The sequence below is a fragment of the Pongo abelii genome, chromosome 14, assembly GCF_028885655.2.
Source record: "Pongo abelii isolate AG06213 chromosome 14, NHGRI_mPonAbe1-v2.0_pri, whole genome shotgun sequence".
In the NCBI taxonomy this organism is placed as follows: domain Eukaryota; kingdom Metazoa; phylum Chordata; class Mammalia; order Primates; family Hominidae; genus Pongo; species Pongo abelii.
The window spans coordinates 55,774,005-55,798,328 of record NC_071999.2 but is presented as its reverse complement, the minus strand read 5'-3'; the positions used below and the strand labels follow the sequence as shown (position 1 = coordinate 55,798,328).

At 40.3% G+C, this 24,324-nt stretch overlaps 1 protein-coding gene and 1 long non-coding RNA gene across 2 annotated transcripts in view; one reads left to right on the top strand and one right to left on the bottom strand.

The window, feature by feature from the left end:
* DLEU7 (deleted in lymphocytic leukemia 7) overlaps nt 1–8,152 on the top strand; it is a 54,758-nt gene extending 46,606 nt beyond the window's left edge. Inside the window, exon 3 of the transcript XR_008512678.2 lies at nt 2,898–8,152. The gene's annotated coding sequence lies outside the window, so the exon portion shown is untranslated. The remainder of the gene's footprint in view (nt 1–2,897) is intronic.
* LOC129049531 (uncharacterized) overlaps nt 1–24,324 on the bottom strand; it is a 46,582-nt gene that overhangs the window by 3,922 nt on the left and 18,336 nt on the right. The window lies entirely within an intron of this gene.

Sequence of the window (24,324 nt, the reverse complement as noted above, 5' to 3'; positions counted from 1 at the left end):
GAAAAGAAAAAGACAAATCATAACTGCTTGAAGATTATAAAAGTAAAAATTTTATTATATAAAAAGTGAGCCAACTGAAAAAAAATATTAGAACAATAGTGGAAGTCAGTTAGGTCTTTGGTTATAAAGTAAATATATACAATCATCATCCTTCCTATATTAAAATAAAAAAAGCCATAATAGAAGAAAAGACTTCATTTTTGATAGCAATATCACTAGAAAATATTTAGAATAAATTTGTCAGATGTGAAAACCTATGTAAAGAAATCTTTAACCGGCTGGACGTGGTGGCTCATACCCACAATCCCAGCACTTTGAGAGGCCGAGGCTGGCGGATCACCTGAGGTCAGGAGTTCAAGACCAGCCTGACCAACATGGTGAAATCCCATCTCTAATAAAAATTAAAAAAAAATAGCTGGGTGTGGTGGTGCATACCTGTGGTTGCAGCTACTCAGGAGGCTGAGGCAGGAGAATCACTTGAACCCAGGAGGCAGAGACTGCAGTGAGCTGAGATCATGCCACTGCACTCCACACTCCAGCCTGGGTGACAGAGTGAGACTCTGTCTCAAAAACAAAAACAAAAACAACAACAACAACAACAACAACAAATCCCCATAAAACAAACAACATTACACTGTCTCTTGTGGACACAAAAGAACACTTGAACAGATATAAAAGTATATTATATTCTTGGGAAGGGAAACTCAGTATCAGACAGTTTTCAATTCTCTCTAAAAAAAAATAAACATTTTATACAGTTCCTATAAGAATATCAATAAAATTTGGGAGTCTATATATGATTCTAAAGTTCATATAAAGGAAAAAAACAAGCAGGAATAACCAGGAAAATTCAGGGGAAAAAATAGAAAATACATGGTACTAGCCCTACCTGACATTAAAATATTTAGGATGTGATGACATTTCAATTAGTGGGAAAAGGGTGAAATTAATAAATGTTGTTTATTCTAGCCCTAAAAAATTAATATTGGATTCTAACCTCAGACCTTACATCAAAATGATTTCCTGATGAATCAAAGATTTCTATGTTAATAAAAATATAAAAATACTAGGACCCACCATGGAAAAGTTTTAAAAGAATTGTAGTAAGGAAGACCTCTTTAAGTCCATTACAAATCTCAGAAGGCATAACAAAAAACTGATGAATCTGACAATATAAAAATAAACTGGGCAAAAAATTTGCAGCTCACGTAGTAGACTAGCACTGTTAATGGAAATACAATGTAAGCTACACGTGTAATTCTAAATTTTCTAGTAGTTAGTGTAAAAAGTAAAAAGAAGTCGTTTTTAATGAAATGCATCACCTTTTTTAATTAAAGAAATTAATTTTAGTAATATGTTTTATTTAATTTGTCATATCCAAAATAATTTTATTTCAATAAGTAATCAATATAAAATATTATAAATGAGATATTTCTATTCCTTTTTGTTCCAAGAAATCTGGTGTGTATTTTATAATTACTGTGCATCACAATTGGAACTAGCCACACTTCAAGTGTTCAAGAGCCACATGGGGCTGGTGGCTACCATATTTGACACACTTTAATGGGTTAATTTTATTAATATAGAATATTCTAATATAGAATTATATCAATAAGGAAATGTCTAACAACCTAATAAAAAAAGGCAAAGCATTATTAATTCACTAAAGTTGAGAGAATTTCAAGTTAAATTATCAGAAAATATTACTTTATATCAGATTGACAATGATCAACACATTCTATAACATGCTGAGTCCATGAGGAAGGGGAGAGTGAGTCATTTCACACACTGATGCTTAAAGTATAAATTTGTACAATATTAGTTGAGGGAAATTTGTCAATATCTATCAAAATGACAAATGCACATACCTTTGACCTAGCGATTCCAATTTGAGGAATGTTTCCTACAGATGTATTTGCAAATGTGTGAAATGATTTATGTACCAATGACCTGTTAAGCTATTGGTTATACATGTAAAAATTTGAAACTGCCTAAACGTTATCAATAGGGAACAGGTTAAATAAATTATGAAACATTACACAATGAAGTGCTATGTGATAAAAACTAATAAGAAAGTATATTATGTAATAATGTAGAAGCCTATTTAAGCTCTATTGTTATGTGGATAAAAAGGCAATGCACAGATAAGTATAAATAGTGTGGTCCCAACTGTGTAAAAAAGTACAGGTACATGTATGATATACACATGTACAGACATATAAAACATGTCTGGAAATATCCATATATAATTAGTAATTCAGGTTGCCTCCTGTGAGGAGAACTGGTTGTCTCAGTGACAGAGATAAGAGGGAGAGTTACTCTTTAGTGTATATCCTTTTGTGCCATCCAAGTTTAGTACCCCGAATATGTATGACCTATTCAAAATTAAATAAAATATTTAAATTAGTTTTTGAGGGCATTGAAACAACAAGAACAACCATAGAGAAAATTTTATTCTATTTTTGATATATATTGCATTTTCTTCATTTCTGCTTAATATTTCTCAACATAGCTGTTGACACAGGCACTGTCGCTTTCTAAATGAAGACACCAATATGAAGAACATGGGTTTGCTACCTAAGAATTTCATTTTTGGCTTCAGCTTTCTTGAGAGTCAGGAGCACTAATTAAATGGTTTCGCTTAGTTCTTTCTTTCTGACTCACTCTGTTTAGTGGAACCAAATGGCAGGTATTTCCAAATCATAATCTCTTTCACCAATTGCTCTCTTAACTTGATTGTACGTTCCTGGGTGGAGAAGCATCAGTTGGGTTTCTATTGAAATCAACAAGTGCCCAGTTCCTCAGAGGCCAGCCACTCTGGATTAAACTGCATCAGGCCTGTTCCCAGAAAATTAAACTAATGGGCTTGTGCTTTTTTTTTTTTTTTTTTTTTTTAGTGTATAGAGGCTCCCTTGTTCATTTTGCCTTGTATCTCTCCTGAAATCCTGGCTGGTTCCAAGTCCTGACTACCCCCATGAGGAGAATCACAGCCCACCTTTAGTGGTACTGATCCAAGCGGGCCTTCCTTGCCCACCTCCAGACAACTAAGGCATTGGCAACACAGTATCTGGCACAGATTGTCTGCAGGCAAGATTATTATACCAATTGAAAATGCGGTCACAATGGCAAATTGGAGTTTGAGGCATTTAAAAGGTAATAATAAATCTACTGGCAATTGAATAGTCATTAATAACACTACCATGGAAAAAGATTGACATAGATTTCTCAGATTCTCATGAATTCAACTTTGAACTCCCTAACTTGGTGTAAACAAAATGATGTTGTGGTTTGTGGTGGTACAAGGGCGCGCTGAGGTCTCAATGTTGGATCAGAGTTTTCCAGAATCTACATATATGCTCCTTGGAAGTTAATTTAAAATCATGTAAAATCTCAACCAACAGTGCAGTGCAAGGTGCTGAGGGCTCCCTGTGCACCCCGTGAAAATGGCCAAGGCATTGAAGGAAAGGGATTAGGTATTTCCATGCCAACCAGTGGAGGTCAGTGTTGAGTCGTCAATCTCTTGCCTTAACTGGATGCATTATGTTGCCACAGTAGACCGGTCTCTGCTTAGAAAACGGATATTCAAAAATGAAAATGTGGGGCTGATGACACTTCGAAGTATGAACAGCAGCTCCGTGCTGCTAAAGAATGGTCACCTGGAGTAGCTGAAAACATCTGAAGCGGCCTTTGGAAGGGTTGCTGCACTGGGAGCAGGTGGATGGAGGGGTTACTGTGTAGTTATGCAGCTTCAGCTACTGAGAGCTCACTTTGCCTTTCAAACCGACTCCCTTCCCAAATTCCTCTCTACTGAGAGGTTCTGGGATCCAAGATGAGCATGTTGGTCTCTTTATTAGCTAAGCGAGTTTTTAAAAAGCAAGGAGAGGACAGCTAAAGTGGCTTCCCAAGAGTAAAGGGACCTTCTTGTAGACAACAACTTTTTTTGTAGTCACAATCCTCATTTCTATGAAATTTGAAAAGCCTCTTCAAACATTCATTCCAAATTGAGAGTCAGCCCCACTGCTGGCTTGCTAGTGGTCACTCTCAGAGTGGGCCTTCCTTATTAATCTCTAGATACTGTACACATGGGGAAACATAAAGTGTGAGGGAAGAGCCTAGCACTGTATGCTGCAAAACTAACCACTAAAACACCAGGAAAACATAAGGAGACAGAAAAGTCCAAGAGGCCATTGAAATCTCTGTACTTTCTTCACCTCGCCTCTCTCTTTTCCTTAAGGGCCACAAGCTTCCATTCCATAATTCGAGGATTTAGGGTATAAAGCACTAAGCAGAGTATTTGCCCAAAGCAAATATTTAAGCTCCTGGACATTCCTTCAGCACTATTATTTTGGTCTTCATCATGATTAACGTGATTTGGCTGGAACGGAGGGTGGGCAGAAGTTTTAATGTGTAGGAAAGCCCCTGCGGTTCTATTTTTAGATGCTTATGTTCTTCCTCAAAGGGCAGCCTAGGAGGAGTGAAGGCAGCTCTGTTTGTTTAATGCCAGGGGGTGTAGGTAGCAATTAGTAACTTAAAATTATCCTTAATGAGGAGGCCTCTTCATTCCTCAGGGTGTGGTTCCTGTTCAAAGCTCAGATATACAAAGTGTATTTTTTGAAACTGAAGGGGAAGGGGTGCTTTCCCACTTTCTGAATTTGGTATTCCGTTTTACATTTTGTCGGTGTTTTTGAATATTTTAAATCTATTTTTTACACTCAGTCAACCAGGCTGAGCATTAGCCATAGATAGGACTCTTCTGATAAAAGTACTATGTGCTTTAACTTCCAGATGCCACCTCTGTCCTTTTCATACCATGAGCTTTTATTCTCTTGTGCCCTTTCTCATACTACTTTCTATTTGTCACACTCCTTTCTTTGTGCTTTCTTAATCTGCCACCCTCAGCAGAGGCATCGTACCCAAATGCTGAAATTCTATTTATTCTGCAAACTTAGTTCAAATGTCATCTCCTGCATGAAGCCTTCAGTGCCCCTTGCCAATCTTTTTTTCACAGGCAAAATTAATCATTCCCTTCTCCATACCCCCAGAGTTCTGTGTACAGTTGGATAGTGTCTACACACATATATGTGGACATCCAGTAGTTACACAGCAAATCTTCAGCAACGCAGGAGACAGATAATCTAAAACTTCTACTGTTGCTATTGAGAGAATGAAGATAATGCAATACAGTTAGTAATCACAGAGTAAAAGACTCCAACATAAGCAGAAGAAAGAGAAGTATCTAAATAGAAAGTTGTAATTGCTGCCCACAAACAAGAGGGTCCTAATATAATACCACTCCCTTCCATAATAGTGAAGAGAGGAAAAGATATTTTGTAGCAGTCATCTTGTAGAGTCCATTCTAAGGCAGACCCACTAAGTTTCTGCATTTGTCTGAGACCTGCTACAGTAGCAACTAGGAATGGAAACTGCTGGTGCTACAGAAATGCTGTTATTAAAGGATCTAGAGTTTAGAATCTAAACTACAATGTCAAAGCTTTTTACAATTGCAGAGACACACAATTGTCTGTATAAAAATCACTTTGCTACAAGGCAGTTAGTTACTAATCTGACCAACCTGCTGGAGTGAAGGTGAGACATGGACCAAAGTGGAATAGAGAACAGGATCAGCAAATAGCACAAACCCATGAAATGCAATATAATACAAGAATCCACACAGGAATAAGGCAAGGGTGTTTTACATGGCCATTTCTGCTGAGGATTGTATCAATGCACTAATGAATAAGGGCTTGCAGTGAGTCCAGATTGTGATTATCTCTGTGTTATTTGAAGGTTGTAATATGCATAGATGTGTGTGCATGTGTGTAGGAGGATAAAACTGTTACTTCTTCACCAGTCCACTGCCCTACCCCAACCAAGGCAAAGCTCATTGTTTGTGGTTAACTGACTCAGGGAGAGGATGTATTAATCAAAAGCAGAGAATAGGGACCCTGTTCTGGCTTTTGAGGTTTCAAAAACATAACCCAGGGAAAGGCAGGGAAAATTCGGAGCAAAGATCCTCACTTCAAGGAGAAAGATAAAGCTTCTCCAGCTTGGGTGAAAGAGGAGAGTTGGAGGAGAAGCAAGAAGCCCTGGACAGTGGCATGCCTTTTCTGCAGGTGGAGTGAGGAGGGAAGGAGGCCCACACAGGTGTGTGGGTGCCAAGAGCTAGGGGGAACCAGGGTTCCAGAATACAGAAGGCTCCAGGAGCAATGGCTGTGTGCACTAGTGCTTTGACAGTCTCCTCGAGGTTCCAGCAGTCTGATACAGGCAGTGACCAGCGGAATTGTCCTGCTTATCATTTCTAGAGTGGCCTGGAGGTTGACATGAGACCTGGACAGCCTCAGAGAGTTTCTCTTGCCTCATTGCACGTTGGGAGCAGCCAAATAGCTTGCATGAGCTCAAGAATGGCCCAAATATAGTACAAAGAGTCCCCAGGCTGGACAAGGCCCTGCACACATGATTTAAGGATTGTGGGTAGAGACCCAGAGAGATGGAACAATGGGAGCTGGCATCATCAGGTGAGAAAGGACTAAACGCATTGGACTCCTAGCCCTGTCCCCATGCCACCTTGAACGTCTATGGCATCACAAATTGCCTAGGTGTCAGTGTATGTCCCACTGGACAAAGGGAACTTAACGTAAAAATTAAAGTAAATAACCAAAAATATTAAAAGTTTAATTTTTTGCACAACTGAGTTTGCACTCAGGTTTGTGACTGCGCCACCCATATTGTGTTGTACACATATATGGGCTATTTATTTTGAATGAGTTGTAAATATACATTTCATTTCATGTGGGTTAGGTCACTTTCAATGACTTCCTTAGTTATCATATTATGAATATTAATGAGTGGTTGCAGAACCAGGTAGACTGAATAGACAACTGCCATCAAGGTGTCCAAAATGGCATACCACCTGCAGAATGACATGTGAACCAGGCCTATTTGGTGGTGCCACCTATTATAATGGCACTCTGAAATCTGCTCTTCTGTACAATTGCTTAATTCTTCATCTATGCATCTGTTAGACTGTGAACTCCTTAGTTAATAGTTTCCCTGCGCCAAAACAGTGTGACCCAGAAGAGGGGCTAAATCAACTTTTGCTAAATGAAGAATGTTCCTAATAATAGGGGACAATAATACATTCTTACAATTCCTCTGTGGCCCCCAGTAGATTCTGGCAGATTTGGGAGCACAGAATCTGAGCTCTATACTTGTTAAGTGAATGAACAAATAATAATTTTTAGGCAAGATAAAATATGTGACACCAAAGGGATATTCAGTGTACTCCGCATTTTGCAAACATAAGTGAATCTGCATCTCTGTCCATTTTCCTTAGTTATATGCCTAAAGATCTAAGCAGGAAAACACCCTTAATCTTTTCATATATTTGAGAATAAACAATTCTCAAACTGCCATGAGAATAAACAATTGCCATTGAGTTCAAGACCTACCAAACACAAGAATGCTTTTAAACATTACAATGAAGAAACTAACACCTACTCTTTTTCCATTTCCTAGTCCTACTTAAAAAATGTTTTTGATTCTTCTTTAAAATGTAAGGGCTTGTAAAGAAAAAACACTTCTTGTACGTGCTGCTTGGTGATTGAAGCTTTAAAGTGCAATAGAAGGCTCCCGTGTCTGGAGCCCTTATTATATTAGCACGTTCCAGAAAAAGATTAGATTTCTCTCAAGATTGACTTTGGCTGAGTTTCCTCCCTTATGTCCTACTCCCTCAGTGTCTGAGCTTCCTGCCTTGGACTCCAGGCTGTGATTCTTACCACTGGGCCCCAGTTTCCTGGAGGATGAATCCCAGCACGCTTTTTCATGCCAACTACTTCCCTTGGGTCGAATCCCAGTTCTAGACCTACTCTCTGCACTCACGTTCCTACCCTATTTGTCCCAGAACAACCAACTCCATCCAATGTACTCCACGTTCGGATCTTACATCCTCTCAAACCTGATCATGCATCAAGGCTGTTTCAAAACCTGTGATACATCTTCATTTTCAATTGCAGAATTTTCCTTCTGCTTGTCTATAGCACATTTTATTCAATGTATTAGTTAGAGTGTGTTAACTGCATTAACAAACAACCCCACATTTGTAGTGGCTTAACACAAAACATTTTACTTCTTGCTCACAACACAGTTCAATGCAGGTCAGATGGGGTGTTGGGATCCACTCCACATGGTCTCTCTCAGGGATGCGTTTTCCTTCTATCTGATGCCCCTGCTCTTATTAGGGTCTTCATAAACCTCACCGTTCAGTCAGAGGGTGATGGAAGAGCAAGGATTGGACATAAGAGGTTTTCATAAGCAGGCCTGGAAGTAGCACACCTCACTTCCTTTTACATTCCATTGGCCAGAGCTCAGTCACATGACTGAGTGGGAGTGGAGTCACATGACCACTTCTAATCGGAATACAGTAGTTCCCACTTATACCTGGTTTCAGTTTCTGAGTTTTTTGTTAACTGTGGCCAACTGCAATTCAAAAAGATTAAATGGAAAATTGCAGAAATAAACAATTCATAAATTGTAAACTGCATGCCATTCTGAGTAGCATGATGAAATCTAACACCATCCTGCCCAGGCCCACCCCAGGAGGTTCATCCTCCCTTGGCCTAGCGGATTTGCACTATAGATGCTCCTCACCTGTGAGTCACTTGGAGGCCTTCTTGGTTATCAGATTGACTGTTGTGGGATCACAGTGCTTGTGTTCAAATAACCCTTATTTTACTTAATAATGGCCCCAAAGCATAAGACCAGTGATGCTGGCATATTGTTATAATAGTTCCACTTTATTATTAGTTATTATTAATCTGTTACTGTGCCTGATTTATAAGTTAAACTTTATCATAGGTATGTATGTATAGGAAAAAATATAAAATATATAGAGTTCAGTACTCTAAGGGTTTCAGGCATCCACTAGTAGTCTTGGAACATAGCTCCCTCAGATAAGGGGGGAATATTATATATATCCTGGTGGTATGCTGAGAAAAAAGGGAAAACAGGTACTGGTGAGCAATGGTAAACTGAGTCACAATTGTATAACTTTTACTATGAAAAGTACATAGTTCCTAAAACTTTTAGGCCAAAAGTGTCTACTGATGCATAAGAAAAATCATACTCTGACCCAATTGCCCTAACAGATTTGCAGTCCCATTCTTTAAACCGCAAGGATAGAAAAATGAGTGGGTAGAGATCATTAATATTAATCATACTAATTATCTTTAATTTCCAGTTTATGTACCTAATCTCAGTTCTGCAGTTTGCTATAAAAATAACTGCAGTGTGAGTTAACATTTTAGCTTGCTGATAAAAATAATATTAAATAAGATTTACTGTTAATTGATAAATTTAATAGAAACACAAATATGTGTAACATACATATATTATTGAATGGTTCAAAGTAGAGAATTTTAATATTTTAACAATCTGAAGTACAGTTTAAATTTAGAAATATTGAAGAAAAACAGGATAAATGTCATACTCCATATTGTGCCATACAATGTCCTTCCCAATCTAACCTCAGTCTACCTTTTTCACATCATCTCCACTGCTCTCTCAGGGAATAGAACTTGCTGGAATGAAGAGAACTAAGGTCAGGGGCTACATTTCTACTGTCTTCCCCTTTATCATCAACTGCATTTGTTGCCTGAGAGAGTGGGTGAGATACTGGACCACTCTGGAGACATGCATGGACATGAGTTCAAGGTGAATCTGCTTCTGTCCTTTTGCTGTAATCCCTGATCTCACAGGTAAAGTTGGGGAGGAGGCCACTGGCGCCCAAGAGGATCTGTTTGGCTCAAAAAATATATGACCCCTGACCAGAGGCTACTTTTCCAGGGTTGGCCCCTTCTCTATGAAAGCACTTATAGATCTCCTATAGATAATATGAGCTAGTATAACTCTAGCTTTTGGTTAATCATGGTAATTCCCAAAACAAGCCAAGGATTTCACACCTTGGGGCCATTTTGTGTGTTTTTTGAAGCCAACCCCATCAGTAATAGAATATTTAATTCTTAATTAGATGGAGATCACATGTCAGCCTAGCCTTCACCAAGTAATTTTGTTGTAATAATATATAATTATATAATACATAATATATAATCACATAATTTTATTATTTTATCATGTATGATAACTACATACTTAATTTCCAACCTAGCCAGCCAGCTTCCAAATGTGGACCTTTAATCTCGTGTATGAGAGTCATTTGAAGTAAATCTGGGTATAGATCCTGTATTTAACATTGATTGTGAACTTCAGCAAATTAATCATTTGAGCCTCAGTTAAAAGGAACTGCTCAATAATGCCTACATCAAGGGTTATTGTGAAGTTGGATGAGAACATGTAAAGAACACCTGCTCTTCTCTTTTGAGAACAAATCTACTACAACTACCAATGTCTTCCAACTCACAGCACAAGTACAAGTAGCAAGTCAGCCATGATTCTCATATTAAAAAACTTAAACATTTTCACCAGATGCTATTGGCAGCCTGGCAACCTGAAGTAGTAAGTGGAACACAGGAATAGGAGTCAGAAGCCCTGGATTCTATGTCCAATTTGGCTCCAATTCAACTGTGTGGCTTTGGGCAAGTTAATTTTTCAGCTTCCCCTTTTGTAAAATAGGACATAATCCTGCTCTGATGACCCGGACTTGAATGTCACAATGATTGTTTGTAATGCCATCATTATTGTGACCAAACACTCCATATTAAAAAAAAAAAAAAGTCTTTTTACTCAACTTTTTAAAAAATGTAAACTCATGACAAGGGCCTGGGGTGTGTAACACATTCACTCAACAAATATCTATTGACCTGTGCTTGGCTGGGCATCGTTGAGCTAGGATACGGTGGTGAATACAAAGGGAAAGTCAAAGTGTAAACAATAAGCAAGTAAATAAATCAACTAGATGATTTCAAATACTTACAAGTTGTTCAAAAACTAAACCATGTCTATCCATATGCAGAAGAATAAAACTGCACACCTACCTACCACCGTATACAAAAATTAACTCAAGATGGATTAAAAACTTAAATGTAAGACCTCAACCTCTAAAAATCCTAGAAGAAACCTAGGAAATACGCTTCTCCATATCAGCCTTGGCAAAGAATTTATGACTAAGTCCTCAAAGGCAATTGCAACAAAACTAGAAATTGACAAATTGGTCCAAATTAAACTAAAAAGCTTCTGCACAGCAAGAGAAACTGTCAAAGAAGTAAACAGACACCCTACAGAATGGGAAAAAATACTCACTAGCTAGGCATCTGGCAAAGGCCTATTATCCAGAATCTATAAGGAACTTAAATAAGTCAATAAGCAAAAAACAAACAATCCCATTAAAAAGTGGGCAAAGGACACGAACAGACACTTCTCAAAAGAAGACGCACAAGCAGCCAACAAACATAAGAAAAAATGGTCATCATCACTAATCATCAGAGAAATGAAAATTAAAACTATAATGAGATATTTCATACCAGTCAGAATCACTTTTGTTAAAAAGTCAAAAAATAGCAGATGTTAGTGAGGCTGCAGAGAAAAGGGAAGCCTAATTACACTGTTGGTCAGAATGTAAATTAGTTCAGCCACTGTGGAGAACAGTTTGGAGATTTCTCAAAGAACTGAGAGTTGAACTATCATTTGACCCAGCAATCTCACTACTGGGTATCTACCCAAAGGAAAATATGTATGTTTACTGCAGCACTATTCACAATAGCAATGGTATGGAATCAACCCAGGTGCTCATCAATAGTGAATTGAATTTTAAAAATGTGGTACATATGCACCATGGAATACTACATAGTCATTAAAAAAAAAGAATGAAATCATGTCCTTTGCAGCAACATGGGTGCATCTGGAAATCATTATCCTAAGTGAATTAATGTGGAAGCAAAAACCCAAATATTGCATGTTCTCACTTGTAAGCGGAAGCTAAACATTGGGTACATATGGACACAAAGACAGGAACAATAGACACTGGGAACTACTAGAAATGGGAAGGAGGGATTCAGGGAAGGGTTGAAAAAAAACTACCTGTGGGGTATTATATTCAGTACTTGGGTGATGAATTCATTCATATTCCAAACCTCAGCATCACACAATATAATTTGTAACGAACCTGTGCATGTACACCCTAATTCTAAAATTAAAGTCGAAAAAAAAAAAGAGGAGCAAAGAATGCAAGAAAACCCAAAAACCAGAAGACAAACTAAGCTATGTGAAGACAGTAAGTATGGAGGAAAGGGCTCGCTTACATTGATTGATTAAGGAAGGTCTTTCTAAGGAGGTGATATTTGAGTGGGGACCCAAAGAACATATTCAGTTCTTGGACACCTTATCAACAATGGAATGACGTAAAAAACAGTGCACAAGCACCATTAACAAGTGTGAGTTAAATTTGATTGATTAAGTTCAGTTCCTGGAAGTGAATAGAGAAGAACAGATAGTAGAAGGAAAAAATAGGCCAAGAAAAATAAGAGTCAGTTAGGACTGCTGTCTCTTTCCAATCTGTCTTCCCCCAGCATACTCCTATCTGTGTGGAGTCATGCTGGGGTGCTGGACATTTTAGGGAATAGCTAAAGGGAAGTTGCATTGGGGATTCATTTTGTTTGGGTTTAGTGAGGTATGTTTATGAGACTCACAGGCACTTCTCTGTAGTTATTGAGCTAATATATTTCCTATGTAAAAATATCTTCCAGGATGGAATGTTGGACAAAAGTAATGGGTAGATTCTTGAATTATTTGATAATTCAATTAAAGAGAAGACTAAATCACATGAGCCATTGAAAAGATATTCCTACTGATTTGACATAAAATACTGGCATTGATGAAGAAAACAGAAAACTCATGTTCACCATTACAATAGGATATATAATACACTGGTTCTGAGTGTTATCAATTTAAAGAATATTTAGGAGTTAATATATAAGAAATTGAGTTAATATATAAGAAAACTTGAAAAGTCCTTAAATCCTACAGCTCATGTATGAAAGAAACTTGATAGAGTTTTCCCCAGATTTGACAACAGTCCTAAAAAAATGTAAGACATTGCCAACAAGAAGTTGTGAAGTGGTAAGTTTTCAGCTTGGAAGGAAAGACTGAAGCTGAATTCTATTTCTTTGTGTAAAAAAATGCTGTTACAATATTTTTTGTCATAGGAAAAGGTGATCAAAGAGCAGCCAAGAAAATGTGGAAAACATGTAACGGCGTCAGGCTGTTAACTAATAAAAATACGTTTCTGGATTTTGTGATTTTTTTGGTTTTTGTCAGATCTTTAAAATTGTCATTTGCTGTGGTTTCTTTTCTCATTTTAAATAGATGTTTACATTCAGGCCAACTTGTATTCATAATTTTGGGAGGATTTTTCCTTAAAGATTGAGTCCTTCACTTGGGTAATTTTTAGGTTCCACAAAACTTGGCTCTGACCCTGCAAGCTGGCCTGGTGGAGAGGTGAGGGGAGATGGGGATGTTTCCAGAGTGATGTCCTAGGTAAGGGGAGATTCTGGATGTTCCTAGAGTGGTCCAGAACACGTACACACTGTCACCAACACATATACATGTGTCCTACTCTACCCTGTTCCGACTGCTCCCCAAAAGGCCACCAAGGTGGCTTTTCTCACCCACCTGCAGCTGCTGAAGGCCCAAGTCTCCCCACCCACATCCCTGAACCTCACATGGTCACCTCCTGTCAGGGGCATGGAGTGGGTGGGAGAGCACTGGGCAGGTGTTGGGTGTGTGAGCAGGAGAAAGCATAGGTGCCCCTGCATGTGTACAACCCTGCCTGGCCCTGCACATTGCTCAGAGAAGAGCCCAGCCAAGCCCAGGGGACACATCTATGCAGCAGTGGTTTCTCCTGGAACCTGATGGTATTCATAGATTGCTTTAATGAGTGTGATTAACAGGTCCACAGGTTGGATGCATGATGGTGAATTTTGGGACTGGAACCCCAGGGCCAAAGCCCCTGGACTCTTCCTTTGTGTCCTCCCTCCCTCCTCTCGCCCACTCGGTCTTCTTACAAGCCACCGTCCAGAATCATCTCATTCTGCTCTGAGAGAAGGTAGCCATGTCCCCTTCCCTGCCACCTTTTCTGCCTTCTTTGGGTACAGCTGAAGTGAATTTATTCAGGTTGGGCAATAACACGTTAAACTTTTTTTTTTTTTTTTTAATTTGAGGAAGGAACACTTTTTTCTAAAGAGCACAAAGCCTCAGCCCTGGTTGTTTCTTCTGGAATGTACCAGGACCTCGAGAGGGCATCCGTGGCTAATCTCTATAGGAAGCCTGACTGGCTTCTATTGTCTCACCTGGAAAATGGGGTTATTGACAGTTTATACAGCATTGGGTTGAACAGGGTCCTCTTCCTACCCCAGCCAGCACGTTGCCCGCCCACTCCACACCCCTCGCATCCCACAGACTAACCATCCCAGCTTGGCTGTTCCAAACTTTCCCCAGACATGCCTCCTTTCCACCAGTGTGTGTGAGAGACCAAGGATTCATTCCTCAGAGCTGTCTCTGAACAAGAATGACGGTCAGACTCCATGGAGAATGCCTCAAAAATAACACAAAAAAGCAGCAGGGGTCTCCTTAAATGGAGAGTGTTACTTTGGTTCACATGATATCCTTGTGGGCCTGAGAGGGCACCTCAAAGTCAATATTGTGTCATGAAAAAAATATAAAAGGATTTGGGAGAAGGAAAACAAACTTCTCTCCCACACAACTCCCTCCCCCTTCAGATCTTTTTATTTTATTTTTTTTTAACAAAAGAAAGAGATATTGATGGTAATGGACATACAAATAATCACGTGACAAGATGGCTCTGGGAGGCTGGGTGTGGTGGCTCACGCCTGTAATCTCAACACTTTGGGAGGCCGAGGAGGGTGGATCACTTGAGGCCAGGAGTTCGAGACCAGCCTGACCAACATAGTGAAATCCCATCTCTACTAAAAATACAAAAATTAGCTGGCCGTGGTGCCACGTGCCTATAATCCCACCTACTTGGGAGGCTGAGGCAGGAGAATCACTTGAACCTGGGAAGTGGAGGTTGCAGTGAGCGCCACTGCACTCCAGCCTGCGCAACAGAGTAAGACTGTCTCAAAAAAAGAAAAAAGAAAGAAAGAAAGAAAGAGAAAAAAGATGGCTCTGGGAAACAAAGACTTGTGGAAAGACTTGCCGTTTAGTTTCAATTTACCTGATCAGACCTTAACATTATGAAAAATTCTATGCAGACACGTTTTGAAGTGGGCAGTAATTTACCTCACTGGGTTTTAGCTTCCTCAGATGCTATGAAAAGTTAGAACAAAATGATTTCCAGGGTCCGTTATAGGGCTAACAGTCTGTAATTTCATAATGATGAAGTATTCTGTTTAGGTAACATGTTGTTCTATATTTTAAAGGTGACTTGCAATCAAGTAGGCATTGATTAAGCACTAACAAGGCATATAACTTAGAAAAGTACTATTCTGTAGAAAATAATCGTGTTCCTGAAAATGTGCACTAAATATATGTGTGTGTATACATACATACATGTTTAAATAAATCAACTTCTATTTTATACATACCATGAGTTTTCTGCTCTCAAGAATCTTGTGATGAAGATTTTACAGGGCTTAGTTATCTAGCATGTCAAGTTCAATTTTCTTAAAGAAAAAGAAACATTCACACTGAATGTTTGCATTGTGTAGGTCTCATCATCTGGAGAATGGCATTGAGGCACCGAGAGGTTACATGGGTTGTTCAGGAGCACGGGCAGCAGCAGAACCAATACAAGAACTCGGGAACTTAGGCCTACACTCTGACCCCAGTGTCCCACGCGTCCTTCCCTGGTTGCAACTGGAGAATTAACATGCTAACCTGCATGTATGCTGTCCACACTCTGCACACACCGAGCTCCGAAACACTGAGCACCCTCTAGCAACATTTCATGCAGAAAACAGACAACCTTCTGGATGCTGTTGTTGTGTTGTGACGAGGCTCTGTTTGGCAATACGACGATGCTCCAGATGTATGTTTTCCAAAATTGAAGCCATTATTTACAGCCATACAGAGGGAAAATAAACTTCACTCGGCTGCAGACTTCCTAGAAGCTACTCTCTCCTTGATATAACCCAGGCTCCCCCTCTGGGTTTACAGCTGAAAATAAAGTGCAGTTGGTGCGGGCTGCTTTCACAGTCCCAGGGGTGTGAGGGTGAAAGGGTGTCTGTGAGGACGCCAGCTTTTGCTCCCAACTCCCAAACATCACTCGCTGTTATGATGAAGTCTTAACCTAGCATCTCTCATCATTTCTGTGGGAGGGATTTTCCTATGAATCATTTCCACATTTGAACATCCCAGGCGAGGGCCCTTGATGCTATTTTCCTCTCAGGAAATATTTATTCCCTTATAATATTTTCATTTATTGGCTCCTTGAAGAGTGATAGAGTCTCACTCTGCTTTTCACTCCAGGACACAGAGGACAGAGTGGTTGCTCTGTGTTCTTTCTGAAGCCCTGGAGTTGGAGATGTTGGCAGCTGTTGATGGAGGCTCAGTATTTAGAGTGTCCTCGACAATGAGGTTCTTTCTGCTAAGTGCCAGGAATTGTTCTTTTGACTTCAACCTTTTCTTTCACAGCCTTGGTATTATTCGTCAGTGTTTTCACACACACGCACAGGAGGGTCTGGGGGAATGTGTTGGGAGATGTCACAGGCTAGCCTAGAACTGGTGCCCATTTTTCCACCCCCTCTCTAAGAGGAAGCTGAGGAATGTGGTCCAGCCATGAGCCCTGAGAGGTGGGGAGATTGGTTTGCTGGGTGTCTAGCCAGGCTCCAACCAGGATAAGTGTTGGAATAAGGCAAGAGAGTTGGTTAAGAGAATACTTACAAGGCTGGGGACAGAGCCTGCACACAGCTGGAGACTGAGAAATGCGAGGTCCAGTGGAACTCAGCCCCTGCCCTCAGGAGTCACAGTTGAGAAATAGAGATGCTATCAGATTATCTAACTGTGGGAGAATCCTATGGTGCTGGGGAAACGCCTGCTGTGCCATGGACAGAGCTGTGAGAGTGGAAAGGAGGGAAATGTAGGCTACTGGCTTGGGCTTAGCGGAGGTTTCACAGCAGAGGATCCATCAGAGTGAGTCAGAGAAGAGTGAATATGGGTTTGTGAAGAGGAAACGTGGACAATGGGTATGGGCAGAGGGAAGGCCCTGAGCTGGGTGGTCCAACATGAGTGGAGAGTGAGGCCACAGAGTCCATCAGGGAGATGGGGGTGGAACTGGTCTGTGGGGACAGATGGCGGGGAGTCTTGGGCGCTGCTATGTGGGTAGTAGGTCATTGTTAAAGGTGTGAGGGCAGGGGAATAACATGATTGGATCCATGTTTTAGGCAGGAGGTCTGGTGACCAGTGGAGAATGAAGGGAAAGTAGGAACAGCAGAGGGCAGGGAGCTCAGTGAGGAAGCTGTTTCCACACGTGGGGCGAGAGGTGTCAGCAAAGATGCAAGGATGGCAAGTGGGAGGTGGTTCAGGTGACTTCTGCAGGGATTTGATGTGGCCGGCGAGGGGTGCTGCCCTTTGATTCGCTCCATCTTTGCTATCTCCCTGCCCCCAACACATGCTAGTGTTCCGTTTCCCTTTGAGAGTCACGGGACATGAAACCCCAAATGCTACTTTAAATGTTAGTAATTACAACAGAGACTGCAGACAATGTTATTCATTTCTCTTCTGATTTAACAGTGGGAGGTCCCTCTTGATTGGAGAAGCAATACTAACAGTAACATTTCTGAGCTTTGTTTTTTAAATCCCCTCCTGGGCATTATTAAGTGGGCCTGACCTCACCAGGAAAACTCATAGTCAGTATAGCATTTACTAAGTAAATGCCAGGCACTGTTTTAAGGACTTTTTGTTATGTTAACCCATTTTATCCTCATAATAAGGAAGATGATGCCAGAAAAATTATCAAAAACTTGGAACGAAGGCAAAAAGGTGAGAGACATGTTCTTTCAATATCATAGGAGAGAAAAGGCCACTCAAGGATTTTCTTGAAAAATGTCCTTGATTTACCTCCTCACTGAACTTTGATTAAAGTTCCAAGGCTGAAGGAAGTCACTTGTTAATTTGAAGACTTTGGTCCAGCAGATTTACAAATAATTTCTCATCAGGGAAACCGAGAACCTCAGTGATTTATGGCATGTTGGACATTACCCAGATTATATCTAACCTGGCAATCTTATCCTAATATTTCTCTGTTAAATTTTCTGTAAATATCTTACTCCCCAGATGCTCTTTGAGAGGGTCATAACATTCATTTTTGACTCACTCAAAGAGTTAAAAAATAAAGGATTTTATGTTTTCTAAAAATTCTATTTTGAAAATTATTATTTGCACTTTACAGATGAGGCACAGAGAAATTATGGGGTTTGCCCAAGGACAGAGAGATTCAGTTGGTAAAGCTGGGATTCTAACTCAGGAAGTCTGGTTCCAGAGAGGTCTTGTATTTACCCACCATGTATTAGTGAGCCATTTTCTCCATTCTTAACTGTTCTGGATTTCTCTTCCTGCTGAATCCTACGAGTATTTATTTCATTTAACAAATATTCACTGAGCTGCTACTATGTGGCGGGTTCTGGATTAACCTACATGGTAAATTGTATTCATGTTGCATAGTACAAGTATACAAATTAGCTCTTGTCTATGTGTTCAGGAACTAAAAAACAAAACAAAACAACGAAAAACCAGGCAAGGAAACTTCTGGGCAATCACATAATTTGCTGTGTCATTTCTTTAGAGTCTTGTGATTATCTATGAATATGGCATATGGTGAACCAAGTGTATTTGCCACACAGGTAGAGAGAGAAACCAGAACGGGTAAAAATCAGGCTCTTTGATGATGGGGTTCAGGCCCATGTAAAGTCCAAGAGTTAGGTATTTTCTAGAACCTTGAACCCATCAAAGCCTTATTAGTAAAACCACACAAGCAAAATGATGTCACATGAAGGTCTCCTTCTGCCAAATCTCTGCCACCATGATCTGCTTCAAAACGACGGCTGCCTCGAGATTCCTCCACCTAATTTTCATCTCAGTGCTGGTCCTTTATGCTAGAGTCTGTTCAAGCAATTATGAGTAGTGGTTTCCTTCTATTTTGGCGGCCAGTATGTTCTGTCATTTTAAAGGTGTTGCTGCCTTTAGATAATGAAAGTATAGAATAAAGGGCCTGGAATATCCATGGCCACACCTGTATTTCTCTCTCTGTTCCCTGAGAACATTTGGCAAGTGTTGGTGATAAATGCTCTATTCTTGGAGAAAACTGGTTCTTCCCATGATGTTTTGAAGTGTTTATCTCCAAGTCATGAATAGCAACTTCAACTCCCAAGTCAGGAAATTCAGCTACAGCCCAGAGAAGAAGGAAGTGATGCTACAAGAGTGTTTCCCAGTTAGGCGGTTCAACATTGAGGAAGACAATGCTTAATTTACCATTTAGCTTTGCAGCCTCTTAATCACCCAGTAGTTGGCCAAGTTGCCTTAAGTGATCTTTTTTTATAGCTGAGGATAAGGCCGTAAGGACTATTCAGCACTCAAATTTTCAGATTCCAATTTTCAATTTCCAATGGGTCATATTAACTCCAGGATCAACTACCATATTTGGCTTCTAATAGAGCAAAATTCTAGGTGAAGACTGTTCTGTACTCCCCAGGTACTCCTCTCAAAAACAAAATTTAAGAAAATTGTAACGTTACACTGATTACTATTATTACTGTCACATCTTCTGATTTAATCTAAAATTCCTCTAAGATGTGAAATAATTGAAAGCTAGTGAATGCCTGGCCTCATTCCTGATTCCGGGTGCATACATCTCTGTCTCACTTGTCCCAACCCCAGGTGCCCATTGAATATGGGTTTTCTCCAAATGATTTGATGTCACACCTGGGTAAGTTACTCTTCAGCTTAAGTCAGCAGGAAGGAACATTAACCCAGGCCATCTAGTAGATTATCCATTGGCAAACTCAGGCTTCAGAGGACCAAAAGTCATGGCACTTCCATAGGGCATGACGTAAGCTGACGGGTTGTCTCTTCTCCTTATATAAGCAGCCCAAGTAAAAGCCCAATTATGTTAAATCTAGAGAAGAACAAGGAGTCCCCAGACTCTCTTCAGTAAGAAAAAGCTAATTTGCACATCTGAAGACAGCCAGTTTCAGGTTGATAATTGACAGCTCTAGGGAAGAACAGTTCACTCAGAGCTGCAGGACAGGTTCCAATATGAATCACTTACTTTTATAAAGCACTTAACTGTTCACACAGATGCAGGGAAGGAGATTGATCGCTCCACTACAGATCAGAGAAAGAACCCAGACAGTCCAAGCAGCTTGTCTAAGGTCACCGCTAGGGAGAAGTGGCAGGTCAGGGATGGGAGTCCACGCTTTCAAATGCAGTGGCCATGCAATCTCTCTCTGAGTGTCTCCAGGACAGGTTGCCATTTGTGCTCACAGAAAATGCACTTGAACATTTCTCCTGAGTGTGACATGCTCTGTGGAGGGAAATGTCCATTACCTGGGGGCACAAACATCTTTCTTGGAGAATAATGTGATCGAAAATTCCCATTGCTTCTCCTCCTTTGAGATGGAAACAAGTTGGGGAGAGGTATGCAGTGAACAATTCAGAAGAACCAATAACCAAGCTAAATTAAGGCAGATATGCAGATGGAATTCCAGTAGGTTTGATTTCCACATGAGATGCCCAGCTGCATTTTTCCATCACTTTTTATGGGCCTCTAAGGAGCTGTGAAAAATACCTTGTCTCTAGGGACCAATGTTCTGAAGTAAGCAGCTAGGAAAAAATCCTTCTTTAATATGTCTTGAAGTGAATTCATGATTGCACCAGAAATATATCTTAATACAACATGAGCACATCAATAACCCAAAAAGCAGAAGTGCTTCCAAAGCACTTCAAGTGGACGTTTGATTAACATCTCATAGCTCTAGACATTTGGAAACTCTCTGCATCCAGGTTGCACAGAAATCCATGTGCCTGGCAAAACACAGGGGGTGGGTCTCTGAACTGAAGCTACAGCTTATGGCTTTGCAAGAGCAAGGGTTGGCAACCTCTTAAAAACAGGGAGTGGTAAGTCTGTGATCTTTGTTCTGGCAGAGCAGTCACAGCACAGGCCTAGAGGGCCTGGCCATATCTCTATATGTGTTCCTTTGGGCGTGGTATGGGCCAGCATGGGGAGAGCCTATGGCAAGGATCAGGGACTGGTGGCTGGGGATGGGTGTGTAAAAAGTGTCTGTTGCTGGAGTAAATTTCAGAGGACTCACATCAGCTAATCAGTACGTCTCCAGCACTTTGTATTGAATTTGTGAGCACCTATTTTCTTTATGTTTTACATTCCTGCTACCTGTTTGTGGCAGACGCTATTGGCTGTCAATCCATCAGCTATAGCCTGTACTTTCTTTTGCTCACAGGACTTCACTGCAGTCACCCTCCTCTGAGAGGCTGTATCGGCTGGGTCCCTCCCCATACTAGGGAGGGAAGCTCCACTGGTCTAAGCTAATCATAGTGGTGTCATTCTAAGTGAATGAAACTACAGAATAATTATAACTTAGAGTGAGATGGTTTGGGGATCAACAAGGCTTCCAGTTGGCCAGAGGGTGGAATCTGTGTAAGACTGTGTGTAAGATGATGTAACCCGGAAATATAGATTAGAATCAAGCTATTGGGGTACTTTGAATGATAGGCCAGGAAGCTTAGATTTTGTTCATGTCATTGTTTGGTTCAGATAGTTTATTTGGAAGGCTATCTCTGGGGGCACAAGGGAAGAAGTAGGGGAAGTGAGATAGGGAAGGGAGAAACCAATGAAACATTTGTTAAATGAGTGATTTGCTGCTGTGAGCAATGGGAGCTCAGTCCTGCTGGGCCCCCTGAGAAATGGAGAAACACACTTTAGAATCCATCCACCGGAGATAAGGAGACTGAGGAATTCAGCAAGTGATTCCCAACCCCCATTGGTTGAGGTTGCCCTCAGCAGTGTTGACTTTTCCCAACTTCTGGGTTACACCTTTTGTAAAACAAGCTCCCTTGATGTTGGAGAAAACTTTTAGGAAGAATAGAAAAGAGACACATGCCTTTGAAGTGGGAAACTGTCTTGGGAGATCATGTTGTAGGTGAACCCAGGCTGAGGGGAGGTAGACCCAGGCACCAACAGCATCTGCTACATTCAGTAATTAATGGAAGACACAGAAAATGTTTGAAAAGGTAAAGGACATGATTAGAAGTTATCCTGAAAAGATTTTTTTTTTCTGTAGACAGTGTATATGATGGATGGGAATTCACATTTTTATTCAAAAGACAATTTTGAGTCCTGTGCAATATGCTAGGAATATGGTAAGGAATAAATCTTCTGACTTCAAGAAGCTCACTATATGGAAACTAGGGCTATTTTGTAGAAGATGAGGAGGTTGTGCTAATGGTCAAGTGTGAAATAATGAGGAAGCGAATTAAAGCCATGGCAAGGGAAGGCAGAAAGGATAAAATGGTTGGAGATAAAATTGCAGAGATCAAATGAAGAGGTCTCAATAGCTTCTTGGACAAGGAGGTTGAGAGTGAGGGAGAATTCATAGATGACTAAAGTTTTGGTTATGGCTATTTGAGAATATCACACTGCCAACAACAGAATCTTAGATGCTGAGAAAAGAGCTATATTGGAGGATGGCACAGAGGCTGGGAAAATGATTACCACGGCAAAGAGACAACATATGCACATGTCTGATTTCCATTAGCCATTTATTGGAAATGGCTTTTGTTTCAGGAACCATGCCAGTCACTGTACTAAAGTCTAGTTACAAAGACTAATGAAAAATGATTTTTGTTCTCAAGGGACTTACAGACCCTTTGTGAGGGAGGTGGTTTTCTAGATATGTGAGGAGTCATGATCAGACCACTAACAGAGGGAAGAGAGTGTTAAGAAAGGCTTCTTGAAATATATGACATTTGAGCCAAGTTTTTTGGGGGTATGGGGGAAAGAGATAGATGAAATACTTTTATTCTAGAGGGCAGCCACTATGCATATAAATAAAACCACAGTTTGAATACATATGGAGAAGGACATACTAAATGTTAAAAGATATTCATGGCTTACAGAGCCTAAAAGTGTAGTGGGCTCTTGGCATCAAATTTCAAGATTTTCTGACTTCTAACATAAAATCTCAAAATCAAAGCCATCTATTTTTTAATCTCACAAATATTTGCAAATAAAACAATTAAGTAGAATTTTTTTTATTTGTTATATTTTATCTAAGGCAAAATCTTGTCAAAATTATCACAACTTCCTAGTGTTCTGAGCTGAGATTCGAAGGACAGATAGGAGTCTTCCAGGCAAAGACAGGCGTGGTCTAGATCATGGTTGCTATTGATAATTTATGCCACAGATGATAAGGAGCCATAAAAAGGGCTCCATGTAGGGGAATGTTACAATCAAATGTGTGTTTTAGGAAGATCCACGAGGCAGCGATGTGGGGAACAAGAGACCGAGGCAGGAAGACCATTTGCAGATGCTCTAGAGCAGCCGTTTTCAAAGTGTCTAGGGATGTTGGTGGTGCTCAAGATCTTCCTGGAGGTCCATGAGTTCAAAACTATTTTCACAGTTACTAAGATGGTATTTGCTTTTCACTTTCATTCTCTTACTGGTATACAGTGGAGTTTTCCAGAGGCGAAGTGACATGTGATGACAGTATTTCTCTGATGGCTGGTCAAATGTGCTTCATTATTTTTGTGTTTTAAACATTCCTTTCTACTTTCTAGTTAATTTCTAAAGTGGCCTATGTCCAATATGGTAAATATTAATTGGTACAACCCTCATGAACAAAAGCACTTTGAGATTCTCACCAATTACAGAGTGTATAGAGGTTTTAGTACCAACAAGTCTGAGAACCACTGCTTTATAGATATTTACCAACTTGATTTGGAAAAATAGCCATTTAAGGAAGGCAGGCAGAAATGCTCCAGTTATTTGGGTAAGAAAATGCAGGCAGAAAATCAGAGAATGTTTGATTGATTGCTTGAGCAAACCCAAGGATAGATGGACAGATGGATGGATTGGGAACTCATCTGAAGAAAGCCAGTGTTTGAGTGCCAGCTCTGGGTGGGAGGAATGGAAACCTATCTGGCAGAACAGGGGAAACGAGCGGAGACAGGAAGGCGAGATGTCACACTTACTGACTCCCAGCCTGTTCTCTGCCTGGCCACAGACTCTGATTGCCCCTTCTGCATTTGCACACTCACAGATTCCATCTCCGTGAGATTGACCACAGGCCTTCTCCACCTCCCTCTGCCCTGTGCCTTATCTCATTTCTGTGGGAATCCTTTTGGGAA